The sequence below is a fragment of the Globicephala melas genome, chromosome 14, assembly GCF_963455315.2.
Source record: "Globicephala melas chromosome 14, mGloMel1.2, whole genome shotgun sequence".
In the NCBI taxonomy this organism is placed as follows: domain Eukaryota; kingdom Metazoa; phylum Chordata; class Mammalia; order Artiodactyla; family Delphinidae; genus Globicephala; species Globicephala melas.
The window spans coordinates 55,760,349-55,786,184 of record NC_083327.1 but is presented as its reverse complement, the minus strand read 5'-3'; the positions used below and the strand labels follow the sequence as shown (position 1 = coordinate 55,786,184).

The 25,836-nt window shown below is 34.9% G+C and overlaps 1 protein-coding gene across 1 annotated transcript in view; it reads right to left on the bottom strand.

Moving 5' to 3' along the window:
* LAMA2 (laminin subunit alpha 2) overlaps positions 1-25,836 on the bottom strand; it is a 606,143-nt gene that overhangs the window by 463,295 nt on the left and 117,012 nt on the right. The window lies entirely within an intron of this gene.

Sequence of the window (25,836 nt, the reverse complement as noted above, 5' to 3'; positions counted from 1 at the left end):
TCTTGCATCACCCTCCCTCCCACCCTCCTTATCCCACCCCTCTAGGTGGTCACAAAGCATCGAGCTGCTCTCCCTGTGCTATGTGGCTGCTTCCCACTAGCTATCTATTTTACGTTTAGGTAGTGTATATACGTCCATGCCACTCTCTCACTTTGTCCCAGCTTACCCTTCCCCCACCCCGTATCCTCAAGTCCATTCTCTAGTAGGTCTGTGTCTTTATTCCCATCTTTTCCCTGGTTCTTCACGACCATTTTTTTTTTTTTTTAGATTCCATATATATATGTTAGCATACGGTATTTGTTTTTCTCTTTCTGACTTACTTCACTCTGTATGACAGTCTCTAGGTCCATCCACCTCACTACAAATAACTCAATTTCGTTTCTTTTTATGGCTGAGTAATATTCCATTGTATATATGTGCCACATCTTCTTTATCCATTCATCTGTTGTTGGACACTTAGGTTGCTTCCATGTCCTGGCTATTGTAAATAGGGCTGCAGTGAACATTTTGGTACATGACTCCTTTTGAATTATGGTTTTCTCAGGGTATATGCCCAGTAGTGGGATTGCTGGGTCATATGGTAGTTCTATTTTTGGTTTCTTAAGGAACCTCCATACTGTTCTCCACAGTGGCTGTATCAATTTACATTCCCACCAACAGTGCAAGAGGGTTCCCTTTTCTCCACACCCTCTCCAGCATTTACTGTTTGTAGATTTTTTGATGATGGCCATTCTGACCAGTGTGAGATGATATCTCACTGTAGTTTTGATTTGCATTTCTCTAATGATTAACGATGTTCAGCATTCTTTCATGTGTTTGTTGGCCATCTGTATATCTTCTTTGGAGAAATGTCTATTTAGGTCTTCTGCCCAGTTTTGGATTGGATTGTCTTTTTGATATTGAGCTGCATGAGCTGCTTATAAATTTTGGAGATTAATCCTTTGTCAGTTGCTTCATTTGCAAATATTTTCTCCCATTCTGAGCGTTGTCTTTTCATCTTGTTTATGGTTTCCTTTGCTGTGCAAAAGCTTTTAAGTTTCATTAGGTCCCATTTGTTTATTTTTGCTTTTATTTCCATTTCTCTAGGAGGTGGGTCAAAAAGATCTTGCTGTGATTTATGTCATAGAGTGTTCTGCCTATATTTTCCTCTAAGAGTTTGATAATGTCTGGCCTTACATTTAGGTCTTTAATCCATTTTGAGTTTATTTTTGTGTGTGGTGTTAGGGAGTGTTCTAATTTCATTCTTTTACATGTAGCTGTCCAAAAAGCGTTTTATCATCACTAGAATCAATGAGTTTAGGACACAGAGAAGAGACGAATAGGACTCTATAACTTGCGGTGGTTACTAGTTATCCGCATTGAAACTTATTCAGTTCTCAATCTTGCTTGGCAGTCAAGTTGACAGAGGGACGTTAATGGAGTATAGGATATATACTATTGGCCGTGAAAGAGAACATTCCAATCAGCATACAGGATGTTGATGCCTCTTTGGCGTATCATTCTTACTATAAGTATGATATCCAAAATGAGACATTCTTGCTTGAAAGATATTACAGAAGTTGTCTGTGTAACTGTTCTCTAATTAAATATTCCTAATCAGTCTCCTTTTTCAAGAGTATCACTCTACTAAAATTCCACCCACTTCTAAATTTTTATATGCCACCACACATGATACACTCTTATTTATACTCTCTAGTATTTTAATTGCATGGTAGTTAGAGCTTTTCATTGCTGATGTATAATGAGCTCTCAGATCACTATGGTATCACAAGCTATTTTTTTCTCCACACTTGCACACAGTGTAATTTCTTCGTCATCTTGTTTTAGTGTCATGAGATTTTTGCTTACAAAGTAAATTGCTCTTCAGTTTTATATAAGAAACTTATGATTTCTGTCTGCCCACTTCTCTAACTTCTCTCCTTGTATCTTTAATAATATTTAATCTATTTTTGCACTACTGGTTAATTTAATAATATACTACATCATCTAAAATCATATCTAGATAATATGCCCTGAATCACTTTGGAAGTGAGGTGTGTGTGTGTGTGTGTGTGTGTGTGTGTGTGTGTGTGTGTGTGTGTGTGTATATTTGGTGGATTCAGTCATGTCAAGACAGCCAAGGGTTGGTTATTTTTTTCTTGTTGATACTGAATCTCACAACTGCTACCAGATTGGCTTATGGCTAGAAGTTACTGGTCAGAGTAAAATATTCCAAAAGGTAATTATTTTATTCAAAATGTTAAAATAATAACAGTAAAGCATTGATAATACAAAAAGATTAAACTTAGACACACATAGAAGATTAAACTTAAGGCTCCAAAATTTATTCAAAACTCAAGAAGGTCAACTTATTGAACAAAATGTTTTCAGTATATAGATTTATTCACTCACAAAACTGTAAACATTAACTGGTCCCAAGCATGTTGAAACAAGAGATTTAAACAACACTTTCAGAACGCTATATATTTGCTTGGCTACAACAAACATGCCCAGTAAAATGTTATTCTTTAGAGATATATATTTTGTCTACCTTGTCAGTAATGAAGCAGGCTTGTAAATCATGCTCATGAAACTGACAGATGGATTTGGGGACCTAAGATTTCTAGGCATTCATAATAATATTTTTATATTGTCTCCATTCTTCTAAACTAAATTGAAGACTTGTTTAACAATATATTGGGTTGGCCAAAAAGTTCGTTTGGTTTTCCATGGGCTCTTACGGAAAACCTGAACGAATTTTTTGGCCACCCCAATATCTGCTTAATGTAATGCTGGACCCAAGAAAATATTCAAAAAATATTTGATAAATAAATCATTTAATGCATGAATTCAACATAAAAGGCTGGTTTACAATATGAATTAAACTTACACTGCAGAGAACAATACAAATAATTTACAATTTAAATTTGACTGTGTGTCTGTATTTGCATTGTTTTAAAGTGATCTAAGACAAATTCTTCTTTCATCTTTGAATCATCAAATCTTATACTTATTTTTCAAAATATACTCAATATTTACATTATCCTCCATCAGTACTGATGCAGCCTAAATCCCATTTTTGTTAAAAGCAGAGATTATAATAATGTGTTAGATTCCTGTGCATTATTGTTAAAATAAGCTCCAAAGAAGTCCACTTTCTTCAAGTTCTTGCATCACTCCAGATCCTATAATAACTGTCACTGGACTCTAACTATAATTGTTTCATCTAGATATTTCAAGTATTCCATAATCTCACTCTAATCCACCTTTCCTACCTAAATTCCCCTAAAATTATCTTCTATTATTCTCAATTAAAATTCCATGCTCAAGTAATTTCCTTATCTTATTCTGAAAACACTATCTCATTACCCACCTCACCTAGGTTGTGTTAATTTCCCTACCTGAATTATTCTCCATGGGTCTAAATATAATATTTCCCTCAAAATCTTGATTAAAAAAAATTATCCATCCTTTCCCAATCTTTTGCATTAAAAAATCAATGAATCTTTATTAAACAATTTTTCGTTTTAAACAAATTGTTCTTTATTTTATTCTTTTAATGCAAATGTACTTATGAGATGAGAAAAAAAAATGTTACATACTTGTTTAAATCACCAGAATGCCTAGCATACGAGGAAGTGCATAGTCAGTGCTCAGAAGTTCTTATCAAACTTTCTTTCATTCGCTTACAGTATATAAACATACTTATCACACACACACACATATGTGTGTGCGTGCATGTATCTCCGTGTATTAAAACCTATAAGTTTCTGGGTGAAAATTTCTACAAATAAACAGGTTATTACGTATGGATTCTAACTTGTTCGTTCATTCATTCATTCATTCAGCAAATATTTATGGAGGCCTTGCTGTATACAAGACAAGGTCAGCCTTTGGCTAAGTCACTGTCAAGTTATTCATTTCTGTAACTTCCTCTGTGTCTAGCTAGAGCTTTACACACAATTAAATGAAACTCAATCAATAAGAAGATACGGTCTCTGTTCTAAAGGAGCTTATTTATTTTTCAGAGCTATTTAGAAGACATTCACCTTAATATACAGGTTATTACTAAGCAGAAAATATTGCTTTTATTTTTAATATTGAGTGCTAGTTTTATGTTCTCTTATAGTCAAAACTACCTGGAATTTTCCACTTTGAAAAATGTTCAATTTTAGCTATGGCTGAATAGAGAAAGTAAGGCCTGAGCAGATGGCTGTCAAAACACCAATGACTACATACCATGGCTGAGAACTTGCACACAAAAATATGCAACTTGGTACACTGTAGACTTCTTTCATGTAAATACCAAGGGACAGCTGGCTTGAAAACTCTGCAAAATCAATTTGATGCTATTCTATATTTGGTCTGTCTTCCACGAATATTAAATTATATCAGCATCTGCTAGAATCCCTGACAGGAAAGGCTGTGTCCCCAGAACCATTTCAAGCCCTAGTGTTTCACTTTCCAACATCAGAAAATAGCTGGAAGCTGAAATCTGTCTTATGTGAAGTGTATTGCTTACATGAATGGAGTTACTTGGGAAATAGAATTCTTATGTTTGAAAGAATTACTGCATCCCTACTCTAGTGTTTCATTTTCAAGCTCCAGTGTTTCACTTTCAAGCCCTAGTGTTTCACTTTCCAACATCAGAAAACAGCTGGAAGCTGAAACCTGTCTTATATGAAGTGTATTGCTTACATGAATGGAGTTACTTGGAAAATAGAATTCTTATGTCTGAAAGAATTACTGCATCCCTACTCTCAAAGCACATGTATACTAATGGCTTCTAAACAGCTTTATTCTTGGAGTTTCTTTCTAAATTTGTCACCACTACCTTCATCTTTGCTGTTAGATTCAATTTTAGTGCACATTTATGCGACTGTCTTAATGCAAAATATTTTGCCACTGGGCTACTTGCAACTTGATAATATATTTGTTTTAAAACAGTGTATTATCAAGTTGCAAGTAGCCCAGTGGAAAGTTATATAACTTAACAGAGAAATCAATATTCTACAAATTCAGTTCCTACAGTACGAATGTATTTAATTATCATAGATACTTTTTATATCTAGTCAAAGTACCTATTTCCTTCTGCATGATAGAAAGATAATTGTTACCGTGATTTTAATTGCACACAACCTTTCATTCTACTGCATATTATATTAAATAAAAATCACAAATACATCTAAGGTAAAACAGCCGAGAGAGAGAGAGAGTAAGTAAAGAGCATTTTACTAATGAGATAAAATAATATTCTAACTAAAACATAAGTTCTAGTTGATGGCTAAGTTTGACACACACTAATAAATATATAGACAGCTGGTAAACTTTGACACGTGTGAGCGTTTGTGCAGGTATGTGCACAGCAAGTACATCTATGACTGAATTTGTACTCCCCTTTAAGCGTAGCAAAATTAGAAAATGATTCTGAGATGAAAAAGAGCAAGGACTTTGTTCCACTAAAAAGAAATCACTGTAAATTTTCTTATGGCTCCATAATGTAGTCAGAACATTTCAAATGTAATTTCTTCAAATGAGCAAAAGCTGCCCCAGGTTTATTGTACCCTTCATCCCCTCTGACCACAGAGCTCACATCACTGCTGTTCAGCAGCTATGAAATTTCCCATTTCCCATTTAAAATGCATGAATTTGCACATCATACTGAAAGAAGTAAAAATGGTTTCCTTGATTTAAATTTTTCCAATTTAATTTTAATTCTGATATGGTTCATCTTTTTCTCCATGGATCCTTCTTCTTAGGTATGATTTCTCCTTGACCTACTAACAAAGCTACTGATGAAAAGAGTAATCGTGGCTATATTCAAGCAAAATGTGATATTTCTACCTTTATAAAAGAGCAATAACTGTTGTCAGATCACTATTTTAAAAAAATCTTTAATAAAACAAAATTCATGATTTAAGCTTTAATTTTTTTTAAATGGTAGCATTGTCTGAATATGTGTTCTTTTCTTTTAAATGTTAAAACAATGTATTTGAATATTTGCACTTTTCTTAGAAATTTACTTGCTACAGATAACAAGCTACCCAGAGAGAGGGGAGGCAAAAAAGACTTTTTTTTCATAATTGGAAGTAAAAAGTCTAATTTATGCAAAAATAGCAGAAATATACATTTCATTTAATTTTTCACATTTTGTAATACCTCAGTTCTCTTTTTTCCCAATGACTCAAACTAAATTACACTCCTCAATAAATTCACTCAGATGTGGACATTTACTATGTGTAATTTTTGTCATTGCAAAATTATTTTCTATGCACTGTGAACCCCAAAACTATGTAGCACTAAATTAATTTTTAAATTTTCAAAAGTTAAAAGAAATTATTTCTTGTGGCACTTGACCTTTTATTTTGACTGACCTTAAGTACACTTCTGCCTAATCAAGAACTGGAAAGATATTTGGACATACCATTAACATCATAACGTAACGTGAATTGGGTTAGACAGATCTACAACTATACAATATTTGGGTTGAATCTATTCCTTGGGCATATTATCATAGAAATTAGAAAATAAGGTTATCATACTTCCTAAATTTTTTCACATAATTTGACTTATTTATCTCATGTACTCTCTATATAATAAATACTTAAGTAGACTCAGCATTGAATTGTATTTAAGTTCTACATTAAATGTATGAATAACCCTGCTTTTAATACAGTCAACTTTCACAAATGCAAGGAAGAAATAGAAAACTTCTCCCAGACTGTTGCTGAAACAGCTGCTGAATGATGCTTCCAATTTCAGTGACTAGCTCTTATCCATGCCCCACTACTCACTCAGTCATTATCAACTGGCTTTGGAGCAGTTAGACTGTATTTATTCACATATCTATTTACCAAAAAAACAGTTATTAAGTACTTATAACAAGTACTATGATATGGAATGAATGACAAATACAAAAATAATATTAATATAGAATTGGTACATATGTTCATTGCAGCACTATTTACTACAGCCAGGACATGGAAGCAACCTAAGTGTCCATCAACAGATGAATGGATAAAGAAGATGTGGCACATATATACAATGGAATATTACTCAGCCATAAAAAGAAATGAAATTGAGTTATTTGTAGTGAGATGGGTGGACCTAGAGTCTGTCATACAGAGTGAAGTAAGTCAGGAATAAGCAGGACAGGAATAAAGATGCAGACGTAGAGAATGGACTTGAGGACACAGGGAGGGGGAAAGGTAAGGTGGGACGAAGTGACAGAGTGGAATGGACATATGTACACTACCAAATGTAAAATAAATAGTCAGTGCAAAGCAGCCACATAGCACAGGTAGATCAGCTCGGTGCTTTGTGACCACCTAGAGGGGTGAGATAGTGAGGGTGGGAGGGAGATGCAAGAGGGAGGGGATATGGGGATATATGTATACGTATAGCTGATTCACTTTGTTATACAACAACAACTAACACAACAATGTAAAGCAATTATACTCTAATAAAGATGTTAAAAAATATATAGAATTGGTACCTAATGAGCTAACAAAGAGCATGACTTATAAGTGAATAAGTAAAATCAAATATATAATAAAAATTGATGTGATATGATAAATGTTAAAAGAGAGGAAGATGAGAGGAGTGGACTGAATGGAGTTGGCAAGACTAGATACAAGACAGCAAATTGGAGTGCTATTCTAGCAATGCAGGTGGGATATAACCCTGTCTGAAGGGTACTGACAATAGGGTACTGAGAAAAAAGCAACAACTGAAGAGATATTAAGAAAGCAAAATCAGTGAGACTGGTAATTCCTTAAATGCAGGGGTAGGAAAGAAGGAGGGCTCCCAGGTGATCCCCAAGTTTCTTTGCTGGCACCCCGCAATGGTATACAGAAAGCACAACAGATCCGGTTGATGGTCTAGACCTGAAAGTCTCCGATATACACTTGGAATGGATGCCAAGGAAATGTGTGCAGATACACAGAGAAACTCTGTGGAACTGAAAAAATGTAGAACATCTGTATATAAGCATTATGCAGAGGAACCTACAGAGTGTCATCTCAGAAGTCAATGGAAGAGGGTTCTCAAAGAAAGAGGGAGTGCTCAGACATGTTAAATGCCACAAAGAATTCAGGGAAGATAAAAAAATAAATCTTCACTGGATTCAGAAATCAGGGGCTTATTGATGAATTTAATGAGAACTGCTTTATAGAGAGATGGAAACAATGCAGACTGTCACCAGTCGAAGAGTGGATGGATATGAGACAGCAGGTATAGACATGGACGCAGGGGGTAGCGTATAAAATTTTTTTGTTTCACATTTTAAAAGGGGAATAAAAGCAAACAAAATGCTGAAGGGAAAGAAATAATAGGGTGGTATATTAAAAGTATAACTGAGAGTGAAGAAAAAATGGATGGAGTGGGATCTGATTATGGGGAATATTCAAATTCAAGGAGTCGATCAATGTTGGCATGTAGATGCAAACAGAGTTCCCAAATATCTAAACTGGAAGCACTAAACAATTTTAAAACTCACATTACTTTTAAGTATGATAGTATTTTGAAGTTAGTGATTCTGTTTGTTTTGTTGAATTATTATTATTATTTCAAAAAAGTCCTCTTTGAATAGAAAGCTGGCTAGATGCTTTCTAGTTATCAACACTGTTGCTTCTTATTACTGAAAGGAAAAGTCTACAGTTGTGAGTTACCCTAGGAAAAGCTTTTGAAGTATGATGATTTCATGTGGGCACTCCTCATGTATCTATCTATTGATTTTGTCTACGTTTATCAAAATCTAAGAACATGCTGACATTATATGTCAAAGTACTATTTTTGCTAATTGTTTGGCTAAAAGCAATTAAAATACAATTTCTTAAGCCCCAAGAAAATTTTGCCACTGAGAATGCATTTATAACATGCATAGCACGGAACACTTAATTTGAGAGTAAGTGAGGGTTTCATGTTGTGATTAATACACAATGAGAGCTTGTCAATGGGTAGAATTTCTTCTGAGTTTCAAGAATAAGCAAAAATGTAGAATAAGCAAAAATGTGCAGCATTATAACATTCCATTTAGGTAAAGCAAAACTGAATCTCAGTCTTAAAAACCTCAAAAATGTATGATATTATCTTAAAGACTCCTGAAAGATTTCTTTTTTCTTTTCTTTTCTTGTCATTGCAAAGTTATATTTATATACTGAAAATCAACAAGCCAAGAAGTAAGCAAATATCCAGAACAAACCATCCAGTCAACAAAACAACAACAAAGCAGCAACAAAACTACTTAGGTTCTACCACCCAGTCATTTCTTGCAGGAGAGATTTTTACTAGCATGGTTGATTTTTTGCTGCTGTTTTCTTTCTAATACTGTTTAAAGCACTGGGGAACTCTCCAATGGATGAAGTATCCTAGAACCTTGAAGTTCATAAAGCTGCCTGGCAGGCCTTATGGTCTATTTTTGGTCCATGGCCTACTTAAAATCACATTCTAGAGGAGTCTTTTTCTTTTGGAAACAAAGGTAAGTAGCATCCCAAATTAGTCCTCATCTTTCTGTAAAACCTGTAGTCCCTAAAGAAATGACGTATATTTAAGTGGAGGAGCACAGCAAGCTTTTCTGGCTTTCTTCCCTTTGGCTATTTATGAGTCTCTTGTTTCCTTATCCACAAGTTCTTATCAGGGCAGGACACACTTCCAATTACAAAAAAGTCACCTACAGTTTCCTCCTGGGATAATAACACCTGTTCTTCCCTGAGCTATTCAAAGGGATGCTCAGGGCATTCTTTCTCCTACCTTTTCTCTCCAAAACTGCTGCTAATTCTTGTGGCTACAGAACTAAATACACTATATACATGTGTGAGTCTGTGTATGTGTGTGTGTAGCAAATGGAAGAAAAATAGCGAAGTAACAGGGAGAGTTATTTAGCAGCTGAACATTTTTATTTCCAGAATTATGTGCATTTTCTGTATAATTTTAAGAAATAAGCTGTGTTACATAGAACATATACTAATTCTCCCAGTTTATAAGTTATTTGAAATCGAGGAAAACGTAATTTCAGCATCTGAATAATTTGCCTTTCTAACATTATTTTAACTTTTATATAAAGAAAAGCCAACATAAAAGAGCTGTCAATTCACAGATGAAATATTTTGGAATAAATAAGTGATACAATGTGCTAAACAACTCAATATTTCGCTCGATGCATGAGATACTATAATTTAGCAACCAGGGCTCCACATAATTAAGTGGACTATAATTCAAAAGCTGGGATTTTCTCAAACACTAAGATTTCAGCCTACTATACATTGAAATGTGAATCCAAAAAGGAAAAACTTCAAAGAGTTACTGGGGAATTAAAGTTACGAAGTTTTCTTCAACGAATCAGTTATGTGAAATAAAAGTTATTCATAAGGTACCACAGTGTTCATTGCAGCTCTATTTACAATAGCCAGGACATGGAAGCAAGTGTCCATCAACAGATGAATGGATAAAGAAGATGTGGCACATATATACGATGGAATATTACTCAGCCATAAAAAGAAACGAAACTGAGTTACTTGTAGTGAGGTGGATGGACCTAGAGTCTGTCATACACAGTGAAGTAAGTCAGAAAAACAAATACCATATGCTAACACATATACATAGAATCTAAAAAAAAAATCGTTCTGAAGAACCTAGGGGCAGGACAGGAATAAAGACACAGACGAAGAGAATGGACTTGAGGACATGGGGAGAGGGAAAGGTAAGCTGGGATGAAGTGAGAGAGTGGCATGGACTTGTATATACTACCAAATGTAAAACAGATAGCTAGTGGGAAGCAGCCGCATAGCACAGATAGATCAGCTCGGTGCTTTGTGACCACCTAGAGGGGTGGGATAGGGAGAGTGGGAGGGAGACGCAAGATGGAGGACATACGGGGATATATGTATATGTATAGCTGAATCACTTGGTTATAAAGTAGAAACTAACACACCATTGTAAAGCAATTATACTCCAATAAAGATGGTAAAAAAAAAAAATCTTACTGGGGAACTAACCTGCCTACTGAAGAGTTAATTACCCAGGGTGGGCGGGGAAGTTATTCATAAGATGTGATTCTCATAAGAGGTATAATTTGACAAAAGTAATGGAAACTTTTCTCTATAGGTGAACACTTCTACTTGTGGCCAAGAACAGCTGTGGCCCCAAATACTCGTAGGTACTTCTCCCCCAGGAAAAAGAATGAAGGTTACCTCTCTAGAGAAATATGATCCCAGAGGAAAAACAACATATTCTTGCATTTGATGCTGCCTCCGCGGAAGAGCTAGCTCCCTGCCTAATCACACCCTGGGCCCTCAGTCCTCTCAATCAGCTCCTCAAGCAGATCATCTTAAGACCTCACAGCACAATATTAACAGGGAATAAAGACAGGCAGTTTTTTTAGTAAAGAGTACCTCATAGAAAAGAAGAACCAAGATTAAACAGTAAAAAAAAAAAACTGGAAAACAGAAGATTATACAAAGGACTGATAATACCATTTTTGAAAGAAAGAAATTTCTAATTAATATTCCTGGAGAGATATGAGAAGAGAAAAAGAATACAGTAACATGAAAAAGTAATATTACAATTATTTATCTATAATAAAGTTTCAGTACAACTTTTGGAGATAGAGTTAAAGACACTGACTATAAAAGAGAAACAAAAGGAAAACATTAAAAATAGGAGAGGAAAGATGAAAAAGGCCAAATTCGAAGAAAAGGAGCTTCAAAAAATAAAATAGAGAAACTAGATAGAAGAATTTCTACTAAAAAAAAAAGAGAAATTCCCCAAACTTGAAAAAAATTTTATATAATACAATGACTTAAATTTTATTAAAAGGACTCAAAAAGTTTAGTGTCCATGCAACATTTCTTAAGAAACTATTTGAGGATGTACTCCAGTAAAATGAGAAAGTAAACCAAAAAACAGGAAGGTGTGAATTCCTAGACAAGGTGGATTCAATGTAGGGAAACGTTACAGTAAACCTAGGGAACAATGAATCCAAGTTCAGGCAAAACACAGAGGACTTTGGGCAAAGAGATCTAAAGAAAAGTGGGACTGTTAGAAAAAACTAATGTACTGAAACATTTTTGAGAGGGGAAACAATATAATAGCAAATAGTATAAGAAGTACAAGAAGAATTAGAAATCCAGGAAACATAAACAAATAAAAAATAACTCTCAAGACAGGCAAGGAAGATGGTGTGCAAGAAAGCTAAGTTGTGATTTATAAAAACAGAATGTCAATTGATAGTATATAAAATTGACAAATTGAGAAATATGAATAGAAGTCTATCAAAAAATATGAGATGAAATTGCCAGAAGTTGTTAACTTTAGACACCTAAGAGTAAAATAACTGGAGAGGGATGGATAAATGTGTTTTGTTTTCTCTCAAGCTTGTTAATATTACTTAACTTTTTTTTGTATATATATATATATTTTTTTTTTTTTTTTTTTTTGCGGGCCTCTCACTGTTGTGGCCTCTCCCGTTGCAGAGCACAGGCTCCGGACGCGCAGGCTCAGCGGCCATGGCTCACGGGCCCAGCCGCTCCGCAGCATGTGGGATCTTCCCAGACTGGGGCACGAACCCATGTCCCCTGCATCGGCAGGCGGACTCTCAACCACTGCGCCATCAGGGAAGCCCTGTACTTATATTTTTTATTTTAAAAAACTCAAAATTTTATAATAATAAATCTCATCAATCTTTTCTTTTGAATTGTATATCACTTTTAACATATCCCATCAATTCTTCCTTTTAAGACCCTAGTCATCGTTTCTGATTTTTCTCATGTATGCAAGTTTGCCTTCAGATTAATTTCCTGACATGTTCAACCCTCTTAGAGTTACTGCATATGCCTCTTAAAGCAACATAAAAGATCATCATGTCCTTTCTTTTCATAGATCCTTTTCTAAAATACTTAATTTTTGTTTCTTAAAAGAAAATCTTTTATTCAGCGTGACGCTATTATTTCACAACCAATTCTAACTTGAAATAGCAAAAACACTTTACAACATCCAACACAGTCATTCACTCTTGTTCCAAGGCAACTAGATTTGAAAAAGAAATATTCTCATTCTATTTTTTTCCATGCAAAGTAGACTGGAAAATCCCTTTAAATTTTTCAGATCATGTAATGGAAAAAGATGTCATCAGTAACAGAACTGCTGGTTTCAGGATATTGGTATTTCTGTGCATATATTTAGATCTACAAGATCTAAGGTAGGATAACTGCATTTAGTTTTATCCTCCCTTGGTGCTAACTTCTTTAAAGAATCTTTAAGTATACTGGATGATAGCCATCAAATGATGGCATTCTTCTTTAAAAATGGTCAATTTTCTCTTCAATAGTATAAGTGAAATAATGATTTTAGGAAAATCACTTCACCAATTTTAAGGCAGAAAAAAATTGCTTGTTTAAATTAACTCTCTCTGGAAATATAGGTATCATATGTATTATCGGCCATAGAAGTAAGTGCCCAGCACATGACATATGCCTGGGAAACAGCAGCTTAGTATCACTTTTATCATCCTCTTAGATAATGCATCCCAAGAGATTATGAAAAGTAGTTTTTTTAAGTAATACATTATATATCTGAATAATGAAGTTTTGCTAGACTTTATATTACCAAGTTCAGCTGCCAGATGCCAGGCATGTTTACACAGATCTTCTACCTTTCATAGTGCACTTTTTGAGTAGTCGATAACTAATCCAGAGATTCGCATATGTACTCACTTGCTGAAATCAAGAGTACTCTTATGTACAAAATTTTCTAACTGGGATGCCACGATAGGAACATTTATTATATAAAAACCATAGTGCCTCCCATAGAGTAGGAGCAAAATAAAATGTTTCAACTTAAAATTGAAGTGAATTATTGAACTTGATGAAAATCAAGATGAATTCAACAGACTCTGAGTTACAAAAACTTTAACATTAAATCATGTTAAGTTTGCTCAGAGTTAAAATACTTGAATACTGTTAAGAAAGAAAAACAGTTTTCACTTTAATTTTTTAAGTGGCTAAATGAAATGTAACTAAACTTAGTTCTGTTTTGTGACCCATTAGGGGCCTAAATGGAGTTGCTGAATTGCTTATTTAGCATATTTTAACATATATATGCATACGACTTGTACATAATTGAATTATCTCTAGCGAAAAGGAAATGAAGTATTTTTTATATCCTGAAATTTTTTTCTTCTTTTTAAAGCATTTTTAAAATTGGTACATGCTACATACCAACATATTATATATTATAAATACCATGTATTATATATATACATGTATCAATATAAAAATGTACCAATATAAAAATGTACACATGTATTATCTTTTCATAATTTAAATGTAAAATCTTTGTGTCCTATACTAATATTATCAATGTACTATCATAAGTAAAAACCTATATAACAATTATCCAAGTCAAGACAGTATTTTCCATGAATCTACCCTCTCAATCCCTGTATCCACCCTCCTTAAAAATAACTACTCTCCTAAGTTCTAACACGATAGTTCAGTTGTATCTATTCTTGAATGTTGTATAAATACAGTCATGCAGTAGATAGCCTTTTATGTCTAATTTCTTTTGCTCAACATTATGTTTGAGGATTTACCCATGCTGTCAGGTATAGGTTCATTTTTACTGCTTTATAGTATCTCTTACATGACTATGCCAAAAAATATTTATCCATGCTTATATTTATATCATAGGTTAGTTCCAGCTTTAGGATATTGTTAATAGTGCTGTTACAAGCATTTTTGGATGTGTGTTTGGTGCACACATTTCTCATGAATACATGCCTACTAATTGAACTGCAGCTTCACAGAGTATGCATTTATTAACTTCAGTAAATAATGCCAAGGAGTTTTCCAAAATGGTTTATACGACATACCTGCATACCTGTTTTTATGTCTAATCTGGATCTTAGAGAATTTTTTGGCTCTGTTTGGTATTCAGATAATGGTTCTTGGTCTACTATGCATAGTAATTTAAAATTTTATTTGGTTTTATTGTTACCCATCATCATAGAGGATACCTTAAACTGTTCTTCAGCTAGACAGAAGTTTTTGTGGCATTCAGCATTTAAGCCACAAGGGGCAAAAGAAAAATCTTTCTGTCAAATACTGTATTCTATGCAGATGACAGGACCTGGTTCTTCTAAACAAACTGAAAGAAAATCTCCTGCTGATTGAAGCACAGACAAGAGTGGTGGTTTTTCTCAGTTGGATGCAAGCTTATATATTGTACCTCACAGTTCTTATTGTCTTCAATCCAAATTTCCACTACAGTCAAAAGCTAGAATACAAAATACAAATGGCAATTTTAAAATGCACACGATTGCAAAAATAAGCAAACCCAAGATGCATAAACAACTTGCAAGATAAAAAGCTGTATTTTTGTGCATCATTTCCATTTTCTTGTGCAGACTACATAAAAGAGATCTTTTGATTAGGAACAATGAGGAATACTATATTTATTTAAAGAAATACCTTCCTTTGACAGTCATAAGAAAACTTTAAAGACTTGAACAAGTATAAAATTCTGGAGTGTTAGGGCATTAAATTTCTTAATAAAGTTAGAATTGACAAGAATAAGGTCAATAAAAATAATTAGCAAAGATGGTGCATTTAATATTATATACTTAAAATGTTTAGTGCTTTTTACGGTGAAATATTTGTGAATATTATTACACTAAGAAAAATATTTTTAAAAAATACCTCTATAATCCATAATACAGATAAACTGTAGGGAGAAGCAAAAGTGGTTGAGATGCTGCATATGTCCTTTTCCTAAGGGGTTCACAAGTGAGGCCCCCTTTTCTGGCTCTCATTTGTCACCAGTGCTTCTTAAATTAAACACATGACTTTGATGATCTCACAGCAAAGACAATCAGCCTAAACTTATACATGTGTTTTTAAGGGAAGTGGGGAAACCCTGGAGATTTGATATGATTAATTAAGATAACTTCTCCTTAATATCCGTTCTTGATTTGTATCTCCAAATAAGATTACAGCAGTTTTTAAACTCTAAATTGGTATCGTTTAGTTAGTATGTTTACATTTTTTTTTTTTTTTTTTTTTTTTTTGCGATACGCGGGCCTCTCACTATTGTGGCCTCTCCCGTTGCGGAGCACAGACTCCGGACGCACAGGCTCAGCAGCCATGGCTCACGGGCCCAGCCGCTCCGCGGCATGTGGGATCTTCCCGGACCGGGACACGAACCCGTGTCCCCTGCATCGGCAGGCGGACTCTCAACCACTGCGCCACCAGGGAAGCCCTGTTTACATTTTTAATGATAAATGATCTATATTGAGTTCAATTTCAGACAAGAGTGTTCTCAGCTATTTTGAAAAGTGTTAATTAGTTACCTTGGAGTAAATTTTATTTAATTTCTTATTTGAAGAGATTCCTTAGTTCTATTTCAAAGCATTAAGGCTTGATAATTCTCCCTGACAGAATATAATACCTGATATACTCATGCTTGGTTAGAGTCTAATGACAATATTGAATACTTATTAGTTCACAATCCTAATATCCTTACTTGTTCATATTTATGTTCTGCTCTGCTAGCTGGATTTTATATTCCTTATTTTAAAGATGGTAGGTTAAATAATTCCACCGTAGTCAAACATCTAGAAAGTGTGCACAGGATGAATGGTATTTTTCTTCTGTTTTGTACTCAGAAAACACAACTTTAGAGAATCTTTATAAAACTAATGAGCCATCTGAAGGCAGGTTTTATATGGATTCTTCTGATGCAGCTTAAATCTAGATGATGGAATGATGAAAAACTTAAAGTTGGAATGACTAAATGCAGTATCTTGTACTCGAGAAGCTGAAACTCAATAAATACTTGTTCATGAATGTTGACTGTAAGATGTAGTACCTAAAACCAGACCTGCCCACTGAAGTGGTAAAAGTGCAGAGGGGACACACCCAGCTCCAGGTTTTGCTAGGTAGCCCAGACCAATGTTAAAAAGTACACAGGATCCAAATGTAAGATGATCAGAAAAGGCATAGCTGACGTACCCATATCTTCTTGCTCTTCAAGCGTACTAGACTCCATCCTCCTCTGCCTTATTTTCCAATGTTGGTCTTGTCTCATACCCCTTCAAGAAATTAGAAGCAATGAGACAGAAACCTTCTCATGTTCACATCACTGTTGCTATAGAGGAAACGACACTCTTATCAAAGACCAAGCTCTCCACATGTGGTCTATAAAGTCTGTATTACAACCTCTCCCACTTTCTCAAGGACCTTGCTCTATTTTGATGTCTAAAAGATGTCTCAAATTAAACTCTTTATTCCCCAGCCTTTCCTCCCTAAAAATCTTGCTCTCCTCCTAATCTATTCCAGCACTTTCAATGACTTCATCATCCACGTAATTGCTCAAGACCAAAATCTAGGATCTATCCTTGATTTTCCTTTCCTAACTACCTTAATTAAACTTTCTCCTTTTTCCCTTATCACCTACATCCAATTCAGCAGAAAGTAGCATTTATTCCGCCTGCCAAAAAATCCCATACACATCTTCTTTTTTCTCATTTCCATGAAATCCACCCTATACAAGCTGCCCTCACATCTGGTTTCCTACAGCCTCTTAGTTCATCTCCCTAGTTCAGCTCTTGCATCCCAATAATAAATTCTCCATATGGTAGCCACATAAATCTTTCTAAAATATGTCAGAAGTAATACACATCTCTACTTACAATCTATTTAGAGTAAAATGCAAATGTTTCTCCTGGCTTACAAAGCCCTACATGTTCTGGCCCTGTCTACCTCTCTGACATTCCTTTCTAGAATAGGAACATTCTATTTCTCTGACCCATACCTTCTATGCTCCAGTCACACCAGCATTCTTTTGGTTCCTATAATGTGCAACTCTGGATTATTTTACTAGGTCTTCCCTGAGCACCTTAATAACTATTTGGTTATTTGTTATCATATTAGCCTATTTATTCCAAAAAAATTAATAAATATCAATATACAAAAAAGTTGAAAGACTAATGATATCTGGCTATACTTGTTTTATTTTTAAAAGTGAGTTTCATATCATAGTCTGATAGCCATAGATAAGACTTCAAGAAGAGATGGGAATTTGTAATATGATTATGTTGAATGAGAAGGGGACATTACAGCACCTTCCTATTTAAGGTCAACATTTTATATCTTATCACATATAGATGGCACATCTGTCACTGACTCTAAATAAAGCCTTTAAGATGTATATACCATAGACAAAAACATAATCAGTTTTTGGGCCAAGCGCAGCAGGTTTGAAAATGATTTTCTTTTCATTGTGCTTTAATTCATTTAATAAACTAAAATACATAACTAACATTGTCAATGGAACATTTATTTATTCTTTATGAACCATCACCTTGATGAACCAGAAAAACAGTACAGTATTATTCTTGCCCTTCAGTGAGCATTATTTTCATAGTACCTTTCCACTAGGACAAAACCCCATTATCTTTAATGAAACTGCAATAATTTTGAGAGACATGTAAAAATGATAACTGGCTATTTCCAGTGAATAGCCAAGAAGAAGGAAGTATTCCAAAAGTGAAAAAGGCTTCTTAATATCCAAAATAAGTGTGTATTTTATCCATAGGAGAATGGATAAATCCTTTTTTCATAAATAATTATAACAACTTTAATAATTTTAATTCCAAATTACAGCCGTTTTAAGGAAACAAATTAAGGGTGGTAACAGTACTGGAATCTGGGGTTGTTTGCAGATAGAGATAAACAGTTCTAAATAAATTTACAGTGTATAATGTTATCACTGTATTTAAATCAGAACTATAATTATAGTAATAGTGAATGAGTTACAAAAATCAGTAAATTTATCATCTACATTCTGTGTTTAAGAATGCAAATAAGTGCAAAATGTAGGTAAAGAAATTTTAAATGTCCCTGCCAGAAATAATAAAAACATATATCCTAAGGGTCGTGGATGGCTGAGTTTTGAACTACAACATTACCTTTGCTTTGCAGAAAGACAAGGTACAGTATGGAACTGTGTGAAATGACCAAAATTAATCCTGAAAGTCTACAGTTGGGCCCTGGGTTGGAGGAAGCAAAGGGAGAATATAAGCCATGGTCCAGGAACCTAGCGCTGCATTTGCCCTCTTTCAATAAATTTTCTGTATTCAACAACATTAAACCTACTCATTTTTACAATTTTTGTATGCTACCAGATAAAATTTATGAAAAAAATAGGATCATAAAAGAGCCTTAGTGCATTTAGAATTCTATCTACTCATTATCTCCCTCCCTTTACCACTTAAAATGAATTACCAGGCACAGGTAAAAAAAGTACCAAAAATAGTTTTGAAAAGGAACCAGATTTGCTGAAAAACTTTCCTCCTGACCCTGAAAGTCCTGAAGTAAACAGCGCTAGGAAAACCGTGTGTTCTCAGAATAGATTTCAAGAGAAATCTCTGAAGATCTTTTCTTTGCTCAGTCTTGATGCCGGGCACACTACTGCCACCTTTCATGCTCGGAAACACTCAGAGACAGATGAACCACCAGGCACAGAATAAGAGCAACTCCTCTCCATTAGGTAGAGCCTGACCTAATTACATAAATGCTCAAAAAGATATAAAAGACAAGTCATAGTAATTTCATAAATGTGCAAAGACATGGAGGTGGGTTCAAGGCTTCCAAATAGAATAATCAGCAGATCTCTTTTCTCCACACAAGGAGCTGGTGTAGCATTTCTTAACCCTGTTACCAAAAGAGCAGGGACCTGATTTTATAAAAGACTGTGACTGTCAGGTTTGCCACCAAAATGATGTATGTGTTTAAGTTACTTCTCAGAAAGTGGTCTGCATGTCTTGCCTTAGTAGCTGAAGGCTCTATTAGTGAAGGATGAAAAGAAAGAGAAGGGGTAAGAAGAATAGTGAGTGGGTTTACAAAGTAAAATGAGCAAGGTGGGCTAGTCTCCACATAAATAAATGAGATTACGTATAAGTCTGCTTTTCTCACTAATAAAATTTGAATATGAAAAAACGAACACTTGAATTTTTGGTATATGGATGTACACGTATGCACAGATAAAGGCATAGATATAGGAAACAAATATATAAAATAAAAAGTCATATTACATTTGCTTTAGCTGTAGACCATTCACCTCTCTGACAGAACTCCTAAAACATCTTCTGAAATTTTTGAGACTTTACCTTAGGGAAAACACATATTTAGACAATCAGGAATGATGGACTGCATAAAGTATGCATTGTCATGAAAACTAATAAAGTAAACAACTACATTTCTCTCCTTCCTCTTCACCCGTGAATGTTTCTCTCTATTTTGCCTTAATGTGAAATGTCATAATATACTAGGAAGGGAGAAGTCAATTCCACATTATGACCTTAGAGTCACTTTTCCTTATTCAGAATAGGAGAAAGATATGTTGAATTTAAATAGATCATGAAAGTTTTTAAATCCCTTCTCTCTTGAGGAGAGAATTTTCTAGATTAGTGAAAACTGATTTCCTCAAATCCACTATGTCTGTGAGCACCTGCCATATGAAATTCTAATTATCAGAGCTGTATCCTCCATTTCACCTGAACCAAAGGGAAAAAAATTAAAGGAATATTGTAGCTTTCCCATCTTTTCAGGCATGTTTGGTAGGGATACCTTCAATGTTGCTGTATTTCTGGGAGAAAATTGTCCTGGCTTCAGTATGTGTATGGTCAGTAGCCAGATTCAGAAAGTATAACTTGGTCCCAAGATATATACAGGTTCATTTGGGTTCACCACTTAGAATTAACATCTTTGATTATAAAAAGACTTTTAAACCCTTTAAACCAATTCAGTAACCAGTTTAAATCTGATTTATTACTGTTGCCACATTGTTCCTGACAAAGAAACCTGCAATAATCCCCAACAGCTGCCGGCCAACAGGTGCTGCCGAATAACACTGAAACACTGAGCCATAAGCTAGAATCAATTTTGTCTCCTTCACTGTTACAATCAAGCAAGCAGAACGACTGGAGCATTTTTAATCTTACCTTTAATATCCTTCAAAAACAGAGGTGGGAAACAGGACCCCACCGCATAATCAAGAAAGCACACTCCCTGTCATGATAATTGTTCTCCAGAGTCATGCATTTTATGAGTTACATATAAAACTTATAGGGAAGGTCATCTTCTGAAATCAGAACACAGCTGGAAGGCGGTAAGAATCACATTGTATACATAAAAAACTCAGTGCCTGAGATATCACATTCAAGGGTTTAAATTTTAAGAAGTGCTCATTTGCAATCTGTGAACATTTATCAAGGCAATTTAAACTATTTTTGTCCTCTGGCCCTGAATCTACATTCGTATCTTTTCCTTCTAACTGCTTCTTTTTGAAAATGGACATTTGAGAAGCCACAAAAGGTCAAATATTTAATTAATAACTCTATGCTTTTCAAAAAACTTATTTCTTCATTTTTCTGAAGACTCACTCTAATGTCTGTCTCCAGCCTGGATTTTTGGATTAAGCACGTTGTGATTTTTTTAAAAATAACTATCCCAATTAGAAGTTGTTGTGGAATATTTGGCAAAATTTTGAGGTTTTTGGAAAACTAGTCACAACACAGTTTTTAAAGAATCTGAGCCGCAACCTTGACTCTAGTATTGAGTTTTTGTCATTCTTGGCAAGACACTGTGACTCAATTTTACTATCTATGACACATAACACCAGCATGCTTTATCTTCTGCAGTTGTGGTACCCTTGAAAATCTGTGTGAACGGAAGTTGGGAAAATAAAATTACAAGCTCTGAATATATTCGTGGAAAAAAATCAATAAGAAACTGTAAGATGAATCCTTCTGACAAGTGAAGAATCCTTTTATACCTTATTTTGAGAAATAAATTCCAGTTTTAGTATTTTAAAAAATTTCAGCCATAACTCCAAAGTCTTTGGAAGCAAAAAGAGAGAGAATTCCTAATAGTTGAGAGATTGTGGTCTGGGTGGGAAGATAATTAACTTATTCCTACATTGGCTCAAGCATTTTATAGGCAATTTTTATACCAAATGAGTCTTTATTTTACTAAAGAGTTAACTTCTATACTCTCCAAAGACACCCAGTGGAGACGATTGTTTCCTCATCACCACCAGGTGAGATTTCAATGGCATGTCTTTCTTAATTAATTGTAGTTGGTAAAGATACTGGTATGTTTAATATGAATGAAGATATTCTCTTGTAGGAAACTGTTTCACAGTAGAAGTGCTACAATTAGCCATTTCTATCTAGGTCTTTGGGTTAGGCATACCCCCCCCCAAAAAAAAAAATCACAGACCACACTGCAGTAAGCACTCTACATCCTGGGTACAATATGTATTTATGGTCCCTACAATGTTTTCCAGAAGATTAAGTAGATTCTGTGTGAATCATTTGGAAAATTCCTACAAGTGATTCTATCCAAAAAGTCATCTTTCCCCGCCAAAGGTCCTGGCAATATACAGATCTTGACTCTATCGCTATTTAGGGAATACTTTAAGAGGTAGAAAAAATGAAAAGATAAGCTATCTTTGAATGCATATTTTTCTCAGCATTCCTTTACATGTGGAGATAGAATTTTTTTGAATCTAGATTGAACAAACAGCAAGACTTTAGTAAAACAACTGCTTTGTTAGGAGACTCTATATAGTACTAATTAAACCTACATCTTTGGATTCTTGTAGACCTGGGACCAAATACGAGCAAAACTTTTAGTTCTCATTGGTATAATAGGACTAACTATATTTCCACTCTCCCAGTGTTATGATGAAATAGGATGATGGATGTAAATTCTTATGTGGCTTTGTAGTTAATTTTCAGTACTGGAAGAAAATGAGCATCTCTTACCTTCACTAACTTTGAATTCTTTTTTTAAAGTCTGGCAGCCTTATATTACCTTATATCCCAAAGGAGTAATCTTAAGATCAAAAAGATGGACAGCAACGCTTGCATCAGTGAATGCATGCAGGGTTTCTGCAAGCTTTGGCACAAAGATTAATGCCAGCCTCTGAGACAGCATCAGTATCCCATCGTGCAGGTAATGACACCATGTGCAAGAACAAAATAAGCATGTTGTCACTGTCTTCCATTATTTCAGTCCTGAACTATCATGTGTTGTGTACCTTAGTTCTTTTCTTTCAACCTGTACAGCTACTAAAATGGTGAGGGAAATTTCATAGAATGTATTTCATTAGGTTTAAAACTGCCCATAAAATCTGACAATTTGTGTCAGTGTCGCTGCTAGGAAGCCAATAAAGCCAGCACACCACGGCAGGTTGCGTGAAATGCCAGCAGCATCTCCATCACCTGATGAGTCAACTGTACCCCAAAGACAAACTAATCAACACAGACCATTTCACTGACAGTACACTTGTGTTCCCGTATTTCAGAAAGGCAATTTGGGTATACTTGATGTGTAGCAGCTCTTAGGAAAAAATGGCAGCCTAAAATGGAGAAAGCTGGCTGTTAATATTTCTGATGTATTCCTCCATCAGAAAAGCACTGGCCAAAGCGATTCCTTTCACTAAATCTCCCTTAGTGAATAGAATGTTAGACTAGCTATTCGTGTGTGATTTACATACACGTGGCAACACTTTGGGAATCCTGTTTGAGCCCACGTATCTTAATCAAATAGCATGGATCAGACATTTCATTTGGAAAAAAGGATGTATTTTAAATAGATTCCAAGGCTACAGAGAAATTATTTTTTGAAAGCAATTTAATACGGTTCCATGAATAGCATCTAGGATCCCCAATTCACTTAACATTTAAGAACCTACTATGTACCAGCAGACAATCTGTTTGCCAAACACCATGTGGTGCTCAGGGGACACACAGATCACAGACATAGCCCCTGTTTTCCAGGAGTTCACTCCATTGTGGAGGAAACTGCAGCGGTGGCGCCAGGAGTTGCTTAGCATCCCTCATACTTCGCCTTTCCTTGGTAATATCTCTGAGCTTCCCTAAAACCATCTCGAATCAGTACAATCTAAGTAAAACACTGTGCTGCCACTGCATCTTAGAGACAAGTCTCCTTGGCCCCCTTCCAAGACTGCTTCCCCTGAGCTCTCCACAGAGCTACATAAGCCCATGATGGGAAACAGCCACAAACCTTCAGTGGCAATATCATGTGATAAATAACATAAATACAAAGACCTCTGTAGTCCAGAATGGTGACTGTTAAAAGATTAGGACATCAGGGGATAATTTCAGGAAATTCTTAAAAGGTGAGGACATGTTGCCTATGCAAATAATAGGAAGTTTAGGAGAAGGGAGGCAGAAGGGGCAACCTTTGAGAAAGTGTATGCAAGTTCACTGTGCAATAACCACAAAGCACTCAGCATGGCAAGAGCGCAGCGTGTCAATGCAAGGCGTGTCAAAGATTAAGTTGGGCTGATGAACAGGGACCAGATTATAAAGGAGATGCCTGCCTTACTAAAAGTTCCCATATAAACTTTAAATTGGAGACCATGGCATCCTTAGGAGAATATTAAGCAACAGAGATGTGAGAATGGGAGAAGGAAGAAAGGGTGGCAGATTGCTGACTAACTTAAGAAGCTGTTCAGAAATCAAAGGAAGAAATATTTAGATTTTGAATGAAGGTAATGGCTGTAGGACTGGAAAGAAGCAGAAGGCTTTTAGAAAGATGTCAGAGGCAATACCCACAGCACTTGGTGGCTGAGTGGATGGCAACTGTAAAAGCGGGCTCCATGGTATGGCTTGTGATGTGGATAATGGGTGAATGGGGCTCTTCATCAAGATCAGGAATATAGAGGAAGAAATGAGAGGTCACAATGACTAGTGCAGCCTCTATGATCGAAACAAGTATGTTTAAGGCAGCCTAAAACAAAGTAAGATTATCACCCATTTCTTCCTAAAAGAAATCTGTTAACACAAGTAGTAAAAAGACACTAAACTCTTAGCAAAAAGCACTTTAAAATTTCACATTAAAATTCTACAAAAGTGTTATGCAGAGAACAATACAATTTCCTATATATGATCACAACCACAAATGACATGTCTCTGGGTTTCAATAATCGAAGATCACATTTTAAACACTTTACAAGTTGGTTCTTACCTAGCCTGTGTTATCTGCTGCCAATATTATATATTTAATTATAGACTGATTAAATACTGATCGTTAGGCATTTATGATAAATACCTAACATTAGGCTTTGCCATCCGAGACACTGATGGGCACTTTTCAATCTTAGGTTCTTTTTTTTTTTACCAAAACATAAGAATAATTATATCACACTTACATATCTTTTCTTTAAAAATACAATAAATCTAAAACAGATAGTTCTGAAGAAAAAGCATAAGAATAGGAAACACTTGAAAACAGGATCTCCCCTAACAAAAACTAGAAATATGGAGCTAATAGGTAGATAAATAAATATAAAAAGGGACAGAAACACAAAAATTATACATACATATACAATTATATATAATATAGATATAGTCTTTCCCTTGAGTTGAGGCATCTTTGGATCAATCTACAGAGCTACAGAATAACTGGAAAACTTTTCTAGAATGAAACTATTGTAATTATTCCTTCAACAACAATTTATTAGTCTCTGTGTATTTAGCATAGGAACTGGAATTAATTTAAATTGTACAATTACTATTAAATTATTGGAAATATTTTAAAGTAATGAGAAGTCAACAAGTTATCAATTACTCAAAAATTTAGTAAAATACCAGTATTAAAATGCTAAATAGCCAGGACATGGAAGCAATCTAAGTGTCCATCAACAGATGAATGGATAAAGAAGATGTGGCACATATATACAATGGAATATTACTCAGCCATAAAAAGAAACGAAATTGAGTTATTTGTAGTGAGGGAGATGGACCTAGAGTCTGTCATACAGAGTGAAGTA